The sequence below is a fragment of the Bombus affinis genome, chromosome 12 (assembly GCF_024516045.1).
Source record: "Bombus affinis isolate iyBomAffi1 chromosome 12, iyBomAffi1.2, whole genome shotgun sequence".
NCBI lineage: Eukaryota > Metazoa > Arthropoda > Insecta > Hymenoptera > Apidae > Bombus > Bombus affinis.
Genome location: NC_066355.1, coordinates 11,686,284 through 11,704,618, shown reverse-complemented (window position 1 = coordinate 11,704,618; position 18,335 = coordinate 11,686,284).

Sequence of the window (18,335 nt, the reverse complement as noted above, 5' to 3'; positions counted from 1 at the left end):
ACGGCCCGATTTTTCCTCAGAGACGAATACACGGTCGAGTAAATTGTTCGTCGTAGATAGTTTCGCGACCTGAGAAGACTCGCGATCGAGCGGACATTCGATCCAATTAACAATTTCCAACGTTATACGGCGCGTACGATAAATTTATTTCATTGCTGCTTTTACTCTGCTCTTTTCTATGGCCATAAAGTGAATTTTAACCCTTTCTTGGAGATGGTTCGCTCTATACGAAAGCGTGTAGAAGAGGGTGCAGAACGGCCATGTATTTTAATAGGAGATCCACTCGAAGAAGCGTGCCGGGTCGTCCATATATTCGTCGGATGTGATGTTCGCGATAGAAGCAGGACGCATACACTGGAACTCTATTATCCATCTATCTCTCTTCTCTTCTCTCGCTCTCCTTTTTTTTTTTTTAATACTTCTCGCCATTCTCGTACGTTGGTACCGAGTGATACGAGCTCCTCTGTACCCCCTCACCGTGTCACAGCCAACCGTGTTTTCGAGGATACTCGTATTCAGGGTTGAAAGTTCCCGAGAAAATGATTACCAATCCGGCCGAGTGTCACACCGCGTGAAATTTTATCGACGTAATATTTGTCCCGGTGACAGGTTTATAACGGGGGCAAACGCGGGCCGCGAGTCGAGTCGAGTCGAGTCGAGTCGAGTCGAGCGAAAAATTTTGTGCCACGGTGATCGACCGAGCGTTCTACGCCGAGAAAACAACGCCAAGATCCTGATAATAGAGTTTGGATCGTTGCTTTCCAACTCGAAGATATTAAACGTTGCTCTTCCGATCCGTTAAATCCTGTTGCTTGATACCGCTAAATCGGTACCATTAAATTTTAATCTATCAACCACGTTGAAGAAGAAGAAATTAGCCACGTATACTCATTTACGATACGATCGACGTTATTCATCTTCCGTACAAACGCGCGTCGATCCCAATCTTGAACGCAAAATCACTTCCTTCCTATCTTTACATCTCGAAACATTTGCGATCGGTACATATTAATTTAACCTGACACCTACGTTCTATGAATTTACAATTAAATATACGAAACAATTGTAATCTGATATTAGAAAAGAAGGTAGACGGCCGGTAGCGTGTATCTGGATAATACAACGTCAGATTTCATAAGAGCAATCGTGTTATCTTTGCTTTTGTTGAAGATCCAACGTGTCACGGTAACGCGGACATGGCCGGCAATCCGAGTGTTAAAAATGAAATTACAAACGCTGGATGTCCTTAATTAGCCGTAATATACGTGCTTTAAGTAGTGGAACAAGTAGGTCACGTATCTGTCATAATCAGACTTAATATACTCGTTAGCAATATTTGTTAGATGAAGCAGTGTGTGTGAAAAGATAATCAACAGGTGACAGGTGACACCTCTTTTAATTATCTTGCAATAAAATCGTGGAATTAATATATCCGCCAATTTCAAAACAATTATGTACACTTGGCGTGTACGGTTACGAATTATGCGTGCAGCTCTATCTTCTGTAAAATCGCGTATAAGAAAGGGGATTAAATATCACGAGAGTAGGAGACGCGAACAATGCAAAGCAATTGGTACGTATAATAGGTATAAATTATACGTATACATTGGTATATATATATATATATATATATAAAAGGTATAAATTGAAGTTCCCGGGAGTTCGTGCGCTGGTACGAGCGGACGGTTCATCGAAGTTTCAGCGTTTCCTTCGATCCTGCACCGTTTCGTAATACCGCTCGTATTTTTCTTTCCATTCCGCGTATTCCCTGTTTTGTTCTCGATCGAGGCTCGATCCTTTGTACCAACAAAGAATAACAAGACATCCTCGCGAACCACGCGGCCCAGTCGGATCCCGAAGACGAACTTCAGAGTATCAAATTTCGATCGACATTTCGGACAAATTCGTGCAAAATCCGAAAAAGGAAAGGCAAACGGCCGCTTTATCTTCTCGCCCGTGAAATACGGCCCAAAGTAACGTGCTCGAGTAGGCTATGCAGAAAAATACGCGCAGAGTACGAAGTCTGCGATTCCCGATTTTACGCAGACTCTCGTTCTCCCTGCCACCCGGTTTTAATCAAAATTCAGAAGAACAGCCACCTCCGTCGCAAATAAAAGCGCATCGCGTGTCCGTTTATCCGCGAAAGAGTTTTGCAATCTACGCTTAATAGTTACGGCCACTCTTTGTTCCGATCACAGACCAGAGAATTAACGGAATCGCGAGAAGGTTGCGTAAGCCGGTTGCGAGCTATTTTCTCAAAATTTGGCACAAGTTGCATCAGCTTCCGTTTCTACCGCTTTTCAACGATTTTTTTGTGAAACGGAACGTAAAGCATAGAATGACCGTGGAACGCGCTAGTGGAATTCGTTGGACGTTGTTTTCCAAATTTTCCAAGCCTGATTTTAGAGTCAGATTTCCCTGTTTCGATTCGAGGGAGAAGCGCAAGAGGGAAAATAAATTTTGTCGCGCTTAGCGTGCAACTTAACGTCACCTCGATTGCCTTCCATCTTCGCAACCTATATGATCCACCTTGTAACGTGTAAAGCAGATACGAGGATGAAGCCATATCTATATAGAGATGCAAATATTGAAAATCGATTAGGATATCTACTTCTTACGAACAAATATTTTTCAACGTTCCATCTTCCTCCTCCCAACGATTTCAATTTTCTCTGTAAATTTTGTTAATTCTCGTCATCTTTTCTTCGTGCCATCTACGCGTTAATAAAATTGGCCTTTATACGCGGCAAATTCTATATTTAATTGGTTTCGTAGCGCAAATACGAATATTCGTGTACAGTTTTGTTTAGTAATAGCCGCATAGTTGTAGCAAATTGAATATACTTACATACCTGCATGTATAGAAATTGTTCGATCAATTGCTTGCGCATTGTATAGTTTTCGTTTCCAGTTTTCATTGAATCGTATCGTTGCGTGATTTGATTACGAAAAAGAATAAAAGTTAAGAACGTATAAGCGAAAATGAGAATTCTTGCAATTTTTCGAATCGAGTCGCGAATCAAAGTTCTCGAGTTCGCGTTCCTCGAGTAGACTGTATAAAAAAATAACGTTTTGTTTGTAATCCTATTATTTTATAGAAAGGGAGAGCACGAAGAATATTTAATACGAATAATTTAATACGAAATCTTAAATTTTCATCTTGGATTGTTTGAAATTCGCGATTTTTGAACGATAAATTTGTTATCCATAAACAGCTGAAAAACTTACGTAAGCTGATACGCGCAAGAATCTGCCATTTGTTGGAAGGACAGCGAGCAATGAATTCTCCGCGAAGTGGCAACAAAAATGAGGGAAGATTTTGTTGGAATTTCGAGCGAGTATAAAATGGCCGACCTACGACGTTTCCTTGGAAACTTTCTTCGTTTCTTCTTCGACATATGCACGAATGAATAATCACGCTAGATACAGAGATAGAACTGTTCCATTTTCGCTTTTATCGAGCAGCGCGTTTTTCGTGGTTGATCGTTGGCCTGATTTCCAGTGGCCTCACGTTCGGTTTACCAGCGGAGCTTCTCTCTTTTGCGCGATACGTGCGTCGAGATAAAGATTTACCGCGTTTCGCCAAACAACCATGTCGCGAATAAATATTAGATTACACGAATAATGTGCTTCTGCCAGGGTGAACGCGGAATAAAGTCGCACACGCCTCGCCAACCAACTAGCCGATCGTTGCTCGTACTTCGATCCAACCAATTCGTGTACCAAATTGAACGTGAATACGCTGATCGTGGAACCACCACACGTTCGACGTCCAATGGATGCGATTCTAATGCCAAATCGCTGCTGAAATCAATAATACGTTTATCTTGAAAGAATCCCGCGCGATGTACATCCCCGTTTATAAATATGACAGACTTTCTTTTAAATTCCGAGTCGTGTTCCAGCTCGCAACGTTATTGTTGGATTTAACTCGATTATCGACAATTTTCATTCGTTTCCGATGAATTTCTTTCCAAAGCGACCAAAAACACTCCGTTATTTAGAAAGCGCAAGACCGAGGTATGCGGCAGATACAGAGAGGGCCATCAGGTTCTGATCGATCCGCGTGTTAATCTACACGCGCGTGTATCTACGCGCTCCCTTATCTATTCATCTATCCATTTCTCCGTCTATCCCCTCTGTCCTGTCCGGCTGTCGATGACGGCTTATGCAATGCCGGAAACTGATCGGATTCATTGGGGCGGGTAATAATATTTTGCAGGGTCGAGCAGCTTCGTTCAGTCTGGCCGGTTCCCGTCCCGTGAACAGGTCGTATCGATTAGCTCCCTATTTCCCTTCTCTCCACCCCTCCCCCTCCCATCCCACATTCATCCCCTTTCTTCGTTTTCTTTCACGTGTCTTCTCGTCTAATAGTCTATCACGTTGCGCTCTTGCGTTCCGTGTTTGCTGCCGACACCTTTATATCCCTTCGACCATCTCCCTGAAACTTGATGAAAAAATGGTCTCGCGTGCTTTCTCGTCCAGCTCTGATGGATAACCGATTGTTGCTTGCCGCTGTTTGCTCAGCTACGGGGCTTAATGGACGCGGAATGTTATGCTATTTGTGGTATCGTTTGATGTATCGGCTTACGGATAATACCCTCGTGCTGTTCGTTTCCAAGATTTTCGAAGATTTTTCCCGCTGAAAGAGACGGTAAAAGGCAATGGCGTTGTTGGGGAGGGTGCAGCCATCCAGGAGCGTTGATAGGATATTATGCTAGATGCTATTACGGTGGCACGAAGCTTATGATATCGCGTTATCGGAGTATTTTGGTCGTGAGTTGGAGATTAGAGGAGTTGCTGAAACGTTGTAGTTATTGACAGCGTATACGGTCGATACATTTTCGACCGTGATGCACCGAATATTCCTTTATTCGAACGATCCTATCTCCCGGTTAATTGAAATAGCGACGGTGCCATTTGCAGGCGATTACAGGAGGATACTTTGTTGACTTCATCGAGTCGATGAAGGAACACAGACGTAGGACAATAAGTAATAAGAGACTCGCTACGTGCGTTAAACGCGCGTACCTTCGTCGGAAAGCAGAAGCAGCGTTAAACCAGAATCACACGACGCTGCGAAAACAAAGCATGCTTCTCGGTCGTAACGGTACAAGTACAAATGTGTCCGTCGGACGTTCGCTGTCACGTCGTAGCGAGATTGCGTAACTCGTGTGATTCGGGTTTAAGATTGCTTCTGTTCCTGATGCAGACGCGCGCCTCGGACCCACGTAGGAAATCCCGGCTTTAGTCTGTTAACATTCGTCGTCGAAGCAGTTTCAAGAAATATGTATATTACATTCTTTATCGTATTCAAAACCCGATTTTTGTCCCTTCACCGTCCCTGCACATTGTAATTCTAAAATATTGAGTTTAGCGCGGTTTGTCGATTACACGACCGTGTTTGAGATACGATAAAATAACGCAAGAAAGTAACGCGATTAAACATATATATTATATATTAATAATTATAATGATAAAACTACGATTGAAAATGTAAGCGAATGGTGCGTTTAAAAGAGAAATTAACTATCCGTTCTCGGCGTTACACGTGTCTGTTTAATGATCTAGGACGGCGATAAACCTTGAAATGCCGGCTGAATACAGAACTCCTCAACCCAATTTCAAAATTGTGTCATACACAATAACGGAACGTGCAAAGCTTCTCGGTTGACTAATTCTGTATGCTGTTATCGAAGTTTATTGTGAACTTGCGACTATTTTATCATTCTGTTCTTTGATGGTACAAGTTGCTATATTTTTATTAGCATAGTAGGATTCTTCTTGCGGAATATAAGGATTCGAATAGTGGTCGTTTCAACGTTCGAAATTGTGACAGATTAGGTAGAGAAAGGGCGACGATCGATTATTTGTCATTTATATTCTAAATTCGTATTTATTTTGCAGGAAAGCATTGCTCCTTCGTTCGAGTTTAAAAGAACAGCCTCTTTCTCATTTTCCAGATTAATTTAAATTGGCGATGCACATCGTGTTCCCCTTCGAACTCCGTACAAACTGTCAAAAGTTTTTATGCGTCACGCATCTATTTTAAAGCAGCCGGTTGCCACAGCGAAGTCGCGCGCTATAAATTTTAATGAAAATATTAAAAGCATAAATAAGACTACGACCACGTACCGTGCTGTTGGGAAATATTCTTCGAGGATTTTAAATTTGTCCGCAAAAAACAAGGCTTCGGATAAAATCGATTCGACCAAAGATATTTAATTTAAAATTTGAGGCGATCGACTCGAGTCTGTGGAACTTTTTCGAGAAAAGGAGTTTAATTATATAAAAATATAGATATCTTCTACGCGTTTCAGAGTACCCGCGGTGAAATTTCCTAGTCCGAAATATCGAGCTTTCTTTGATCACGTTTCAAACTACCGGCCATTTTCCAATTTTCTCTCCAGTAAAAATATTAACTTAAAATATCAAATATTAAAAAGAGAGCGGCATCAATGGCGTAACACGCCATTTTTTATATTTGTTTTTTTTTTTCAACATCAAAGCGGCGAATTTAACCGAAACCGATGCAGCTGTTCATTTATGAAAAAGCCCCGGCCTCGTCTCGTATTTCCACAGCGCGCGACGCGATGTAATTCCTTTCGGCCACCATCGCTCTGTAATTTTCATCAGACAAACGATGCGCTATTGTTCCCGGTGTTCCAGAGAATGTTTTCTGGGTCTTATCCTCTTAGGTACATCAAAGTGCCAGGCGACGAATGGTGCAAAAATTACGTGGCGCATTGTGAATTTCGTTAGAACCGCGCGACCGTTATATACGAGCCTTTACATTCTGGCGCCGCTATGAATGACGCAACTATGAATCAACCTCTATTCGAAACAAATAAACTTTATTTAATTTCACCAGCGACCATGCCTGGTTACTATTCCGTTTCTATTCTTGTTTTTCCGTGTCGCGAATCTTTTGACCAACGTATTCTTTCGGAGAACGGTGCGAGAACGTAATTTAAAAAAACGTTAAACGACGCTCCGACTCTATAATGGGAATGCACGAGTTGTCATGCTACAAAATCAGGTCACATAGTATAGGAAAACGAGACAAAGAGAAACGCGAATAAAGTTGTTTACTTTGAAGAATGAGTTATCGGCTTTCTATTGAATTTTTCTGTCGTTGGTTTTGCACGCAAAAGAAATCGACGAACCTTCGAATTTCCTAGAGAAGATACGTAGTAGCAGAAAAAGGAGGTTATTCGAATAAATCTGTCAAAGTTTGCGAAGCTTATAATTTTTTCATGGAAATTGTTGTTGATTATATTTCATCTAGGTACAGTTCTTTATATTCTCTGTTGTCTCCTATACTCTCCTAATCGGCTTATATTCCATCCTTATACTTGGAAATTCGTGGACGTAATACGCTCAAGATTGAAACTGTCTGCTGACAGGACAGTCTTTGTTCTCAGGACGCCCGGTATACCGATGTACACATCAGCCAGCTGCGAGGCTCATTGTCTTCGGAAACATGCCAGAAATACGAACATAAAAGCCGCGCGATTATTCGAAATTCGTGTCTATACGGATTCATACTTGCGTTAGTTTGCGCGGAAATTCAATATTTGTTTAATTATCCCACGTTTTTTCTCATTTTCATTTGCGTTCGTTTCCACTTCGCGTGAATTTCCTTCCTTCTCATGAAATTTCGAATCGCTCTTGTACGAATAGATCCGTGACGCGAGGAACCACCTAGGAACCCGAAAAGACTCGTTAAAAATTTCAAAGTCCGCAAAAGGCAAAGAAACGAAACTTCTTTTAGCAAAGTCTACCTTGGATTAACCCACGTCCGATCAAGACGCGACATTGACAGAAATAAAGCCGCTCTTCGCGATATTTCCAGGCAAGTGTCAAAAACCGGAGGCCTCTCGTCGAAAACTGCGTGGAACGAACCTCTTCGATCTCTCGAAACTCTCCTCTCGACGATCCTAACGTGACGTTTCACGTTCGCGTCTTAATAACGCCATTCTTCTTAGCTGCGTAGCTCGTAATCGGTGATCAGACGTTGCCGAAATCGTTGGAAAAGCGATAGGTGGTGATTCGAAACTGGCGGAAACTCGTCTCGAAACGTCTCAAGACTCGTCGTTAATCCGATCTCACCGTGATTCCCGAAGAAAAAGAGAGTCTCGTGACTTTGATCGGCGATACGACGCGATGACACGAGGGCGGAAGAGAGGCGTGGTAGAATGGACCGACACGGTTCTCGCCCCTGGGAGACTCTTCAATTTTACGAAGAACGCCGGAAGTATATCACTCAGCGGCTCAGACATATTGACACTTTGCGCCCGGCAGGCTTGAGCTACGGTATGCCTTATTAAACTCACCGGTTAAATTATGGCAACCGCTATCGTCGCCGCACCCTCGCTTCCTACTATTCTCGAACCCATCGCCGCCTTTATACACGTTTCTCCGCCAACCACGCGACACCTCGCTTCAAAACGAGATTAGACTTTCAGTTTTTGGATCAGGCTTTTCCTTCGATTCGATAGCCGAACCAGCGAATAGTCTTTAACGGACAGTACACGGATATTTCGTTATTTATCTGCAATATGCAACAATTAATCGCCGATGAAAAAAAAATTATTCGATGTCGTTTCGTTCCTGTAAATTTTACGTTCGACTTCTTCTTCTATCGTTGAATTCCGAGTCAGGGATTGCGTAAAAAAGATGGCGGAGAAAAGGACAATTATATTTGCATCGAAATTTACATCGGGATGGAAGCCAGTAAATCGGTTATTTTCATGGATTTTTATTGTCCCAGCGATTATACCGTCATTCGTGTTTCGATTCGCGACTAGAAAAACAGGGCGGATTTCGTTCCGAAAAATCGAATTGCCAAACTTAACACCGTACGAGCTCTGTTTTCACCCTTCGTTTCTTTCTTCTGCCGTCTTCTTTCCTTTTTTCTCTCCGTCTCTTCGTCTCTTCTTGGATTCTGTTGCCACCGTGAATCGTGTTCCTACGAGAGCGCTGAATTTTTAGCTCGCAAAGGAATAATCCGATTGGCTACAAAGCCAGTTGAGAGTTCGAAATTAAACCGTAACTGAATTGCCCCTTTGCCCGGCAACTCGAACGTGGATCGAAAGTCAGAAAGTGTTTAAGTACACGGGGGGAAGGGAGAGCGATTAACTTGGAAAGAGGTTTAGCAAGTTCGTTGCGAATTTATTTGCATCATTTTTGTATTAAACGAATCTTAACTTGCAGCGGATTAACTTTCCGGTGTACTATCCTTTTGTTTTTTTGCTTCCGTTGCTTTTCATTATTATTCCTATTCTAAATTGGAACAGACTGGAAATAATCATCGTATTTGTATCTAAGATGGCCGAATTGATATTTCCAACAGTTATCTTCCATCTTTCGTGAGTAAAACGAAACAAGGAGAAATCTAGCAGTTCGTTTTCCTCGGGTTAACTTCATCCATAGATCTCTTGAGTCATCGCACGGGGAAAGACACATTGATATTAACGACGGCATGACGAAGCTGCTAGCCATCGTCGTCAATGGCTGATTCATAATTGTCGATCGACCGAGTTTCCGGCGCTCACGCTTATTTATAATGCCCGCAGAATTGAATTTCGAGCGACGACGAAGTCCCTCTTTTCGGATTCAGCCTGCGGGTATCAACGACGCCTCCTTTTGCCCTGTTATTTTAGGACTGGCGCGCCCGCTGCAAACCTTAAACGTGACTTTTGGATTATCTAATTGAAATTTATGCGGCTCCTGACACGCGCATTCTCTTCTACAACCGTGATAACGTAAACGAACGCTGATGCAAGCGTTTTCGGGCGCAATTTATTTCTTGATATCGATGCGATCGTTGCGATTGATTCGACTTTCATAGCTACGTATGTATTTCGAAGAACGGAATGGAACGAAACGGAACGCGCTCGATAAAATCGATAGTAATCGTATTTTTGGGGATATTTATCTAGCTAAACGTGCGCTTGTAGCAAATTTAAACACGTCGAGATTATGGCACAACAGTGCCCTCTGACTTCTTCGCATAAATATCCGATAATAATCTTCCTGCTACATACCCTGTGTCCGTAAAGTGTGTTATTTCGGTTAGAGATCGTGTATCGTGCTTCTCGAAACTATGCGTAACATATAGTCTGTACCGTGGTGAGTTAAATTAACGCGAATAAATGCGCAGACGTTTTATTTTTGTAAATGGACGTGCCTTCGAACGTAAGCGTAGTTTAAGTGGCAGTGCTTGAACTTGAACATATGGTGAATGGGGTTCGCATATGGGGAATAGTAGGTCAAGCATAATTTCAAAGTCAATTACTATGGTTTTAAGTGGAACGCCCTTCTACCGTATCAGAAGTCGGAACGATGTATCACCGGATATTTCGTTTCGTCTAATGTTTCGTAATCTTACCGTGAAGAACGAATGGCCAAAGAGACGATGCCTTAACGAGAAACTAGTAAAATGAAATTTCTAAACTTGGTGAACGCGAAATTGAATACGATATTGAAAATGTCCATTTTAGTATATACGTTGATTAGACATTTTCTATCTCCTTGATGAATTCCTTAAGCTCGTAAGACCTCGCGTCCTTTTTCTGTAATGTCCTGTACAGTATACGGATCGTAAATTCGACTTAGTGGTAGGGAGAAAGCAGCGTGGAAATTTCCTAGGACGTTCGTCACCCTGACTGGGACTTTCCGATAATATCGAACGCCACTCGATGCCCGCAACGCGGCCCTCACCTGGCCTCACCATGGCACGAGGCGATTTTACAGCGCCGCGAAATACGGCTGTTTGAACAGGTGACCCGACAGCTGTTGTCCGCCAGAAATTTCCTACCACCCTTGCTCGAATGCGCGTCAAAACGGACCACGCGTCGACGAATGCGATAATTGCCTGGTTACAAGACATTCCGGTGGACTTGGAACACGGTGCTCGCAGGGTTTCGTCCTTCTCCGCGCGCCGTTACAGGACGAGCGGAGTTTAGCAACCGATTGACAGATACAAAGGATAGACTGGACTCGAGAAGCGACTATTACGTCTTTTTGGAAAGAAATGAAACGAGATAACCGCGCGATTAACTCTATACGCGCATGTCGTAGCGAAAGAACGAAAGCTATTCCTTTTCCTACGCGAACTTCCTTTAGTTTTTCGCGGTACACGCCCCTATTAACGATCCGAGACTGAAAATTACGTGTAAAAACGGGTAAGAGGCGGTGCGACTGGATCCGCGTCGCAGCTCAGCCTTCGGCGGAATAGCGATACGTTTTACGATGACCTCGTGACGTTAAAGTTGCACGGGGATGGGCCTGAGATGAATTGAAGGGGAAGCGCGGATGGATGCAAGGGAAATGCCACGGGGAGCTGGATTATGCGGCCGTAACTCAGGGTAACCGAGCTTCCACGACCTTACACGTATGCTAAGCCAGGGGAATGAAACGTAGAAAGCGCAAAGTAACCTTAGCACACCCTTCGGCCCCGCCGTCATACAGCGGAGAAGACTCCACGGGGTTAAGCGATGAATTTCATTTTACGGGGTCGACGCCGTTTCTGCCTTTTCCTACGGACGATTTGCGCGACGTTCATCGTCCTGCTCCTCCCGGGACCGAGAAACACCGTGTTCCTCCTGTCCTTTATTTTGATTTTCTTTCACCCCTAAGTACGATCGATAAGTCTCGTAATTTCCTCGAATCGAATTTAACCAGCCGTTTTCCAAAGAACCGTGTATTTTAATTCTTCAAAATCGATCCCACGAGGTTTTGCAACAGTTCGCATAGATCGTCGGTGCTTGTGACTGTAAGGCCCGTCACTTTTTCGGACAAACGATTAGCACCATAACGATAACCATGTACGATATGAATTTGGTCGTAATCTAAATCTATCGAATCTAAATCTATCGCTTGACGCTTATCGCTTGTGGAGCGAATAGTTGGCGATAAAGTGTTAATATTTGAAAAGAGTATCGCGTGCCGGAGACAAATATGCAAGACGAATTTATTCTTGATAAAATCAAACAACGGGGAAATTTGATCAATCGCGCGATACGTTTGCGAAAATCGCGAATTTTTTGTCTTCTTTCGCGATCCTATTCCATACAGGTATAGGCATTTGCGGCTGATGATATTTCTTTCGCTGCTTCGAACTTCCCCGAAACGATTCCTCGCGATAGTGTCCCCGATGTCTTTTGGAAAAGAGAAAAAAGGACGCGATAAAATTAAATCGTTTAACCAAGGCGGTTTGCACGATATTCGATATAATCGAGCAGCATACGTGCAGGCCGAAAATTTCGTTATCGCCTAAACAGCCACCGCTTGAAATGTTGGGCACGTAGCACGAGTGCTCGTGTCGTCGCGGCGCGGCGGCGACGGGATCGAAGGCGCTATTATCAGCCGGTGGCACGTGCCAGGGCCACGTGCACGAGCAGATGGCAAGGCCTTGGTTGCACCTTGCGAGCCCTACGCACTACGCACCATAATCTCGTCGTTAATAGCGGCCCCACAGGTTCCCAAGACGAAAACGCGGCACAGCTGTCGTTATGCGCCGATTGAGCGTAACGCGGCTATCGGCCATTGGGATGAGAAGTTGTTCGAGGAATATCGATTTGGTCACCGGCAGCTATTACGCATGGACCTGTGGAAGGGGATCGAAGTCTAAAGAAAGTAGGAATCGCAGCGGTATTGTTTCGTCTACGGTTTGCGCGTTGAAATTGCATTATTGAAATCGCAGGCTGTATTTGGTAATTTCGATCACGCAGAAAAGCAACTATCGATAGTTGGGACTAAGGAGCATAGTAAAAGTACGTAAAAGACCTAAAAAGTTGAAACGTGTCGTTTAAATGCTAAGAAAAAGCGAATCTCAGCACGCGAAGAAATAGCTGAGAACGCAAACACTCGCATTCTTCTATTAATTTTAACGAGGAAACTGTATTTTTGCTGAGCACGGCTATAAGCAGATTTATCGTATCACGGGCGAAATTATCTGCGTTTATCTCGCGCAATTCGTTCAAAATTGCTTTCACGGAAATTGCGAACAAAGAAAAAGTGTAGTTTTGATAGAAAAATATATCGAATAATACGATAGATACTTTGCGAGTTAATTCTTGATTGAATTAATTTACGCGATAAATTCACGAATTATCGCAATTGATCGTCCGCTAATGTGTAGTAAGATTATCACGTAAATATATTTTTAACGGATGTCACTCACCGATTTAATACTCCAGTGGTGATTCTGTTTCGCGCTGCCATGTACAAACCTGCAACATAAAATATAACAACGTCGTAAATATTTATGTAAAGGAGAGATATAGATGTATATAATTCCCGAAATGTTAACAATTAACGGACTAACCGTTAACAAGTTCCGTGGCAGAAAAAATTCTACTCTGTCCGTTCGTTCTCCCGAGTGTCGATCTCAATTTCGATCGAAAATTCGAGCCGTGGTTCTGGAAAATGGAAAAAAAGCCCGGACAACGACGGAGGTGTCAAAACTGGGACTCGTCGCACGAATTCCCGAAAGTCAATTTTCATTAGGGCGAAATTGGGCTGGACTCGATGGCCTGGGGGCTCGAAACGAATCGAAGCTCGAGCGAGACAGCGAATCGAACGATTGAAACGGCGTGTAAGAGAGAAAGAGAGTGAGAGAGGGAGAGAGAGAAACGCAGCATGCCAAGTTGCGTGAACCCGAATCATAAGTTGGAACGGTGTGTCGGTGTCGGTGCACATGGATGTACGAAGTTAATTAAATTCGGTCGATTAATTAGGCTATTTGTCAGCCTCGCCGTCGATTTCGAGATCCACCTGGAAGAGCAGGAAACTAACGATAGTCTGCTCTGTCGTTCTACGAACGAACGACTATCCTATTCAGGAATAATTATTAAATGTCGTTGATTCCAGCGATGTAAAGATTCGGCTGAATTTTCTTCCCAGTATCGTATACAATCGACGAGATAAAGCACGAGTTTGCTATTTCCGAGGCGATATTTTTAGAAATTTTAATCGATTCTTCGTAAGAAATTTGTCGACGAGAATGTTAACAACTTTAAGCAGAGGATAAAATTCTAATTCCATTACTTTATGGATACATAAAACATCGATCGCTCAAATTACAACCGTATTTCCACGCTGCCATCTGCGGACAAAACTAATTCAATTTCCCGGATTAATTGCACCATCTGTCGCTTCTTTTATCAATTACAAACTTCCCTTTATATCAGGAAAGATTAACGTCGTTCTATCAAACCCGAAGAAAATCCTCCAGACTTTGATTCGAAGATTTTCATCTAAGATGCTTTACAAGTCTCATTCCCGGAATTTAAAAAAGTTGAAATTTGAAGCGTAAATTTTATTCCAAAGAAACAAAAGTGAAAGATACACGAAATAATATCTGTATAAGAAGAGAAAAAATGCAAACTTCTATCTGTAGCCTCTGTATCTTTTTTAAATATTATAACGATGCGTGGCAAAATGCAGCCAAGATGTAATACGTAGGATTTTCTTGCGACAGATCGCAGCTCACAACTGCGCTGACAAGAATCTGACATAAATCTTAATTCCTGCGCCATACGAACCGGCCGGTGGCACGTAGAAAATTTCCTGTTACCGGGAGAACGCGAAATTTAAAAAGTCGTCCGCTGGAATTCCCCGTGTCTCGCAAACTCGCGGAGTATTTTCAAGGAATATCGTTATGAACGCGTTGTAAATACACCGTGAAGAATTTTTGCTGTAATTTCTTTTAGCACGTTCGATAACGCAAACGAAGCGAAATAAAGTATTCGACGAGCGATCGTGCGAATAATATTTAAACAACCAAGATACGGAAACGACACATTATTCGGTACGTTTAGGTTTCAGTACGTTCCGAGTTTCGTTTCTTCCTTAAAATCGACTAGAACCACTATTTTGTAGTTTCTTGAATCAATTTATTCCATTAGCAGCGTCATTAAGGGAAAACGATTATGAACGATCAAACATTAAGGCCGGGTTATAGTTCAATTCATTTTCGAAGCTAACGACGGAAGGTCCAAACAGACCGAAACCTTTAGCCACGCTCGCGATGGGAGTTAGTTACATTAGAAGGAATGACTATGAGTCACGTATATGCGTTTGCATTCACGGTAAATTGCCTTGGTATGGCCCTAACTACGGTCATTAAAGTCGCGGAAACTCCAATGATTACCACACCTTAGGTTTGTCTCGGAAATGTTCCGCTGTCATTCGTAATCGAATGATATTGACATTGTTACTGCTACGGTTCCAAACAAGGGCAAAGAAATCCGATATCGTTACGCTATTTATTCATAATTAGTTCTGTTCTTTATTACAATCTGTATTAGGATTTACGATCGAGTCTAAAACTTAAATACAGCACAATTAATTGTTTGAAATAGTAACTTTAAATCGTTGTTTGAATCCTGGACTAGAGTTTGAAACAAGCGATAGAAGTTGGGTTGAATTATCATTGACCTGTATCACTGATACGTTTCGTACGACCGTGCATTTACACGTGCCAATTTATTTTCCTCTTTGTGCACATCTTTGTACATTCTTGCATATTTACATTTGCATTTTACCAACTAAGTAATATAGTAGCATTGAATATTTTTAAACAATATCAGTAACGATTAGCATATACGTTAATTTTAAAGATACGTAAATTTAATCATTTTGCGTTGAATAATTAGCCGGTTATACAGGCTCGTACATAATGAAATTTGTTAGCATGTTATAATCGAATTGAATAATTGATCAAATAGTGTTAAATTATGATACGACTGCTATAGAGCTCGTGTAAATCGATGAAGCTATTCCATAATGCATCCATCGATGCATTATAGAAATTACACAATAAATTTTCCGACGTTAATCCTATCGGTTCTATTAAATCACGGACGTCTTATAATCCAAATATTCGCGTGCTATTAAAAATTCTGTCCAAGTATAAAAATTAATTACCCGGAGCAATACAATAGGAAGGTGAAATATAGCAAGGGCAAACGCCGTGTTCAGGGGGTTAACGAATTCATCGCCGATACGAGAACAAAGGCAGAAGCACCGATGGAAGCACGTGTACCCGTAAAAACCAATCGAAACTTCGTTCTATCATCGAAACTTTGTTTCTCGGTCTATCCATCGGTGAGATTTCGAACTTGATTATGACGTAACTCCTAATATCCGGTAATCAGCCGTTCGATATGACCTGAAATGGATGTAAGATCGATAAAACGCGGCTAGCAGCCAAGTTCTCGGACGTTTTTCTTTGCGGAAACAAAGTTCCTGTTGGTTCAATTACTTTTACGCGCATCGTCCCACCAAACTCTATTCCCCTTCTCTCTTTCTGCTGGAGAGAAAGCTCCATCGTTACGAGTTTTCGTTTCCGCGAGACTCGTTGTTTGAAAACTATGATTGATCGTTCCGGTGTGTCCGGTCATACTTGCACGAACGCCAGCTTGTTTCATTCCTTTGGTAATGCCCTCCCGTCGAATTGTTTAAACACCGCTCGTTTACGAGGTCGTTTCGTCGCGGTCCGGAGTAATGCGCTTAAATTATAAGTTTATCGCGGAACTTGGTCGAACAACGGCAATGTTCTTCGAGCGTGAAGTATGTTGAATAATTCGTTGGCGAAATATTCGTGTCGCTCGTAAAATTAGCACGTTGTTTGGAAGTAGGATGAATCGCGTACTTTTAAAAATAGTTCTTCGCTTTGAAAAGTCGTAAAGGAGCTACTATGTTGCATAATAGTATGTATACATGCTTGAAGGTGTTGCGTACGAAAGAGAATACCGGTAGTTGGCAGATTATTCGTTCGAAAGTAACGACGCGCGGTTAAAATTTGATTGGAGCGAACGATTTCATATTGGCCGATCTAATAAATCCAACGAGAAATAGTGTCTGGATACTTTTGAACGGTAGTGTACATAGTTGTTCCCTGGTATTACCGTGTACACCCGCATCAATGTGTATACTGTATACTAATGGAGGAACCAAGCCCACGGGCCACGATCACGGATGGGTGCGGCATTCTACTTGGGCTAATGCGTGGGTGTGCCGCGCGCGTAACACTGCCTTAAGTAATTGTTTATTGCCGTGTCGGCCACTCTTCGATCCCCCTGGCATCGTTTCCTCGAAACGGCAGGACCCTCCCAGGTTGGGGCTTTATCGCGTCGTACGGTTAGCCAGCACAGCGTTCGCGTAATATCGTGCTTCCCGTTCATCCATCGGGATATGCGTGTCGGCCGACTGTGCGCCTATCCCGTCGCGATACCACGAATATTGGATGTGGCGACCTAGCGACGTGTACCGCTTCACGAGAGGGTACCCCTGTACGACTCTACTCCACGGGGCACCAGGTGACTCTAGCCGCGGAGATAAAGGAAAAATGCTCGAGAAAGGTGTCTTCGTACGGAGACTCGTTCTCGAAGAAATTGAATCTCGAAGTCTTGTCGGTGGTTGTATATTTTATATATATTCTAGTTTTTTCCCCCGAGAGCTTTTGACGTAGCCACGACATCGTTGATAGGTTTGAACGTTTGTGCTTATGGGAACATATTTTCGTTCTCGCATATGGAAATTTTAACCGTAATATTTTACTTTAGACCGTGGCCTGGAACGGATTACGTCTAAATGTACAAATATACCTATTTGAATGTACCATTTACGTATATTCTAAGGTATCTGTATCGTGCCTAGCACCCGTATAGAGGAGAGATACATCTTAGCTGACGCGCTTCTTCTCGTGCATATATCTTCGAAGATGAATTTCTCGGGATCCGCGGGGATTTTTACTCGAAATTTAGGTTTTCGTATTAGGAGAATACGACGCGTAACATTACCAAGATATGAAAGCTCGTACGATGCATGCACCGGATATTTTTTAAACGCATGACATACAGGAGTAATATAGTCTTTCATCGGGGTTTCGAAGCTAATCGAATGGTTGCGTGGGGCTCGGCAGCGATATTTTATGGCAGGCTTGTTCATGGATCGGTACATGTACTGATTGTATATTTGCCAATCGTATATCGCCGGTCGTATATTTGCCAAACTTAGATAAATTTCGCCCGAAATACAAGTAAAGGCCAACTATTCGAAATAACGAGTCACGTCGACGCAATACGCGGTTATAGGGGATTAAAAAGCCACGTTCTGCCCTTATTATAATAGAAAACATGGTAACAAAAGAGAAACAAACGATTCCAATTAATCCGAAACTGCTGAAAACACCGAAAGAACAACGAAGCGGCCAATGTTCCCTTGGAAATTCCAAAGTGGTCGTCAACGAGATTACGCGGCTCGTTACCAACCGCTTACAATGTTCATTTGCCAGCGTCAATACGCGTGCACGCGCCCCAATG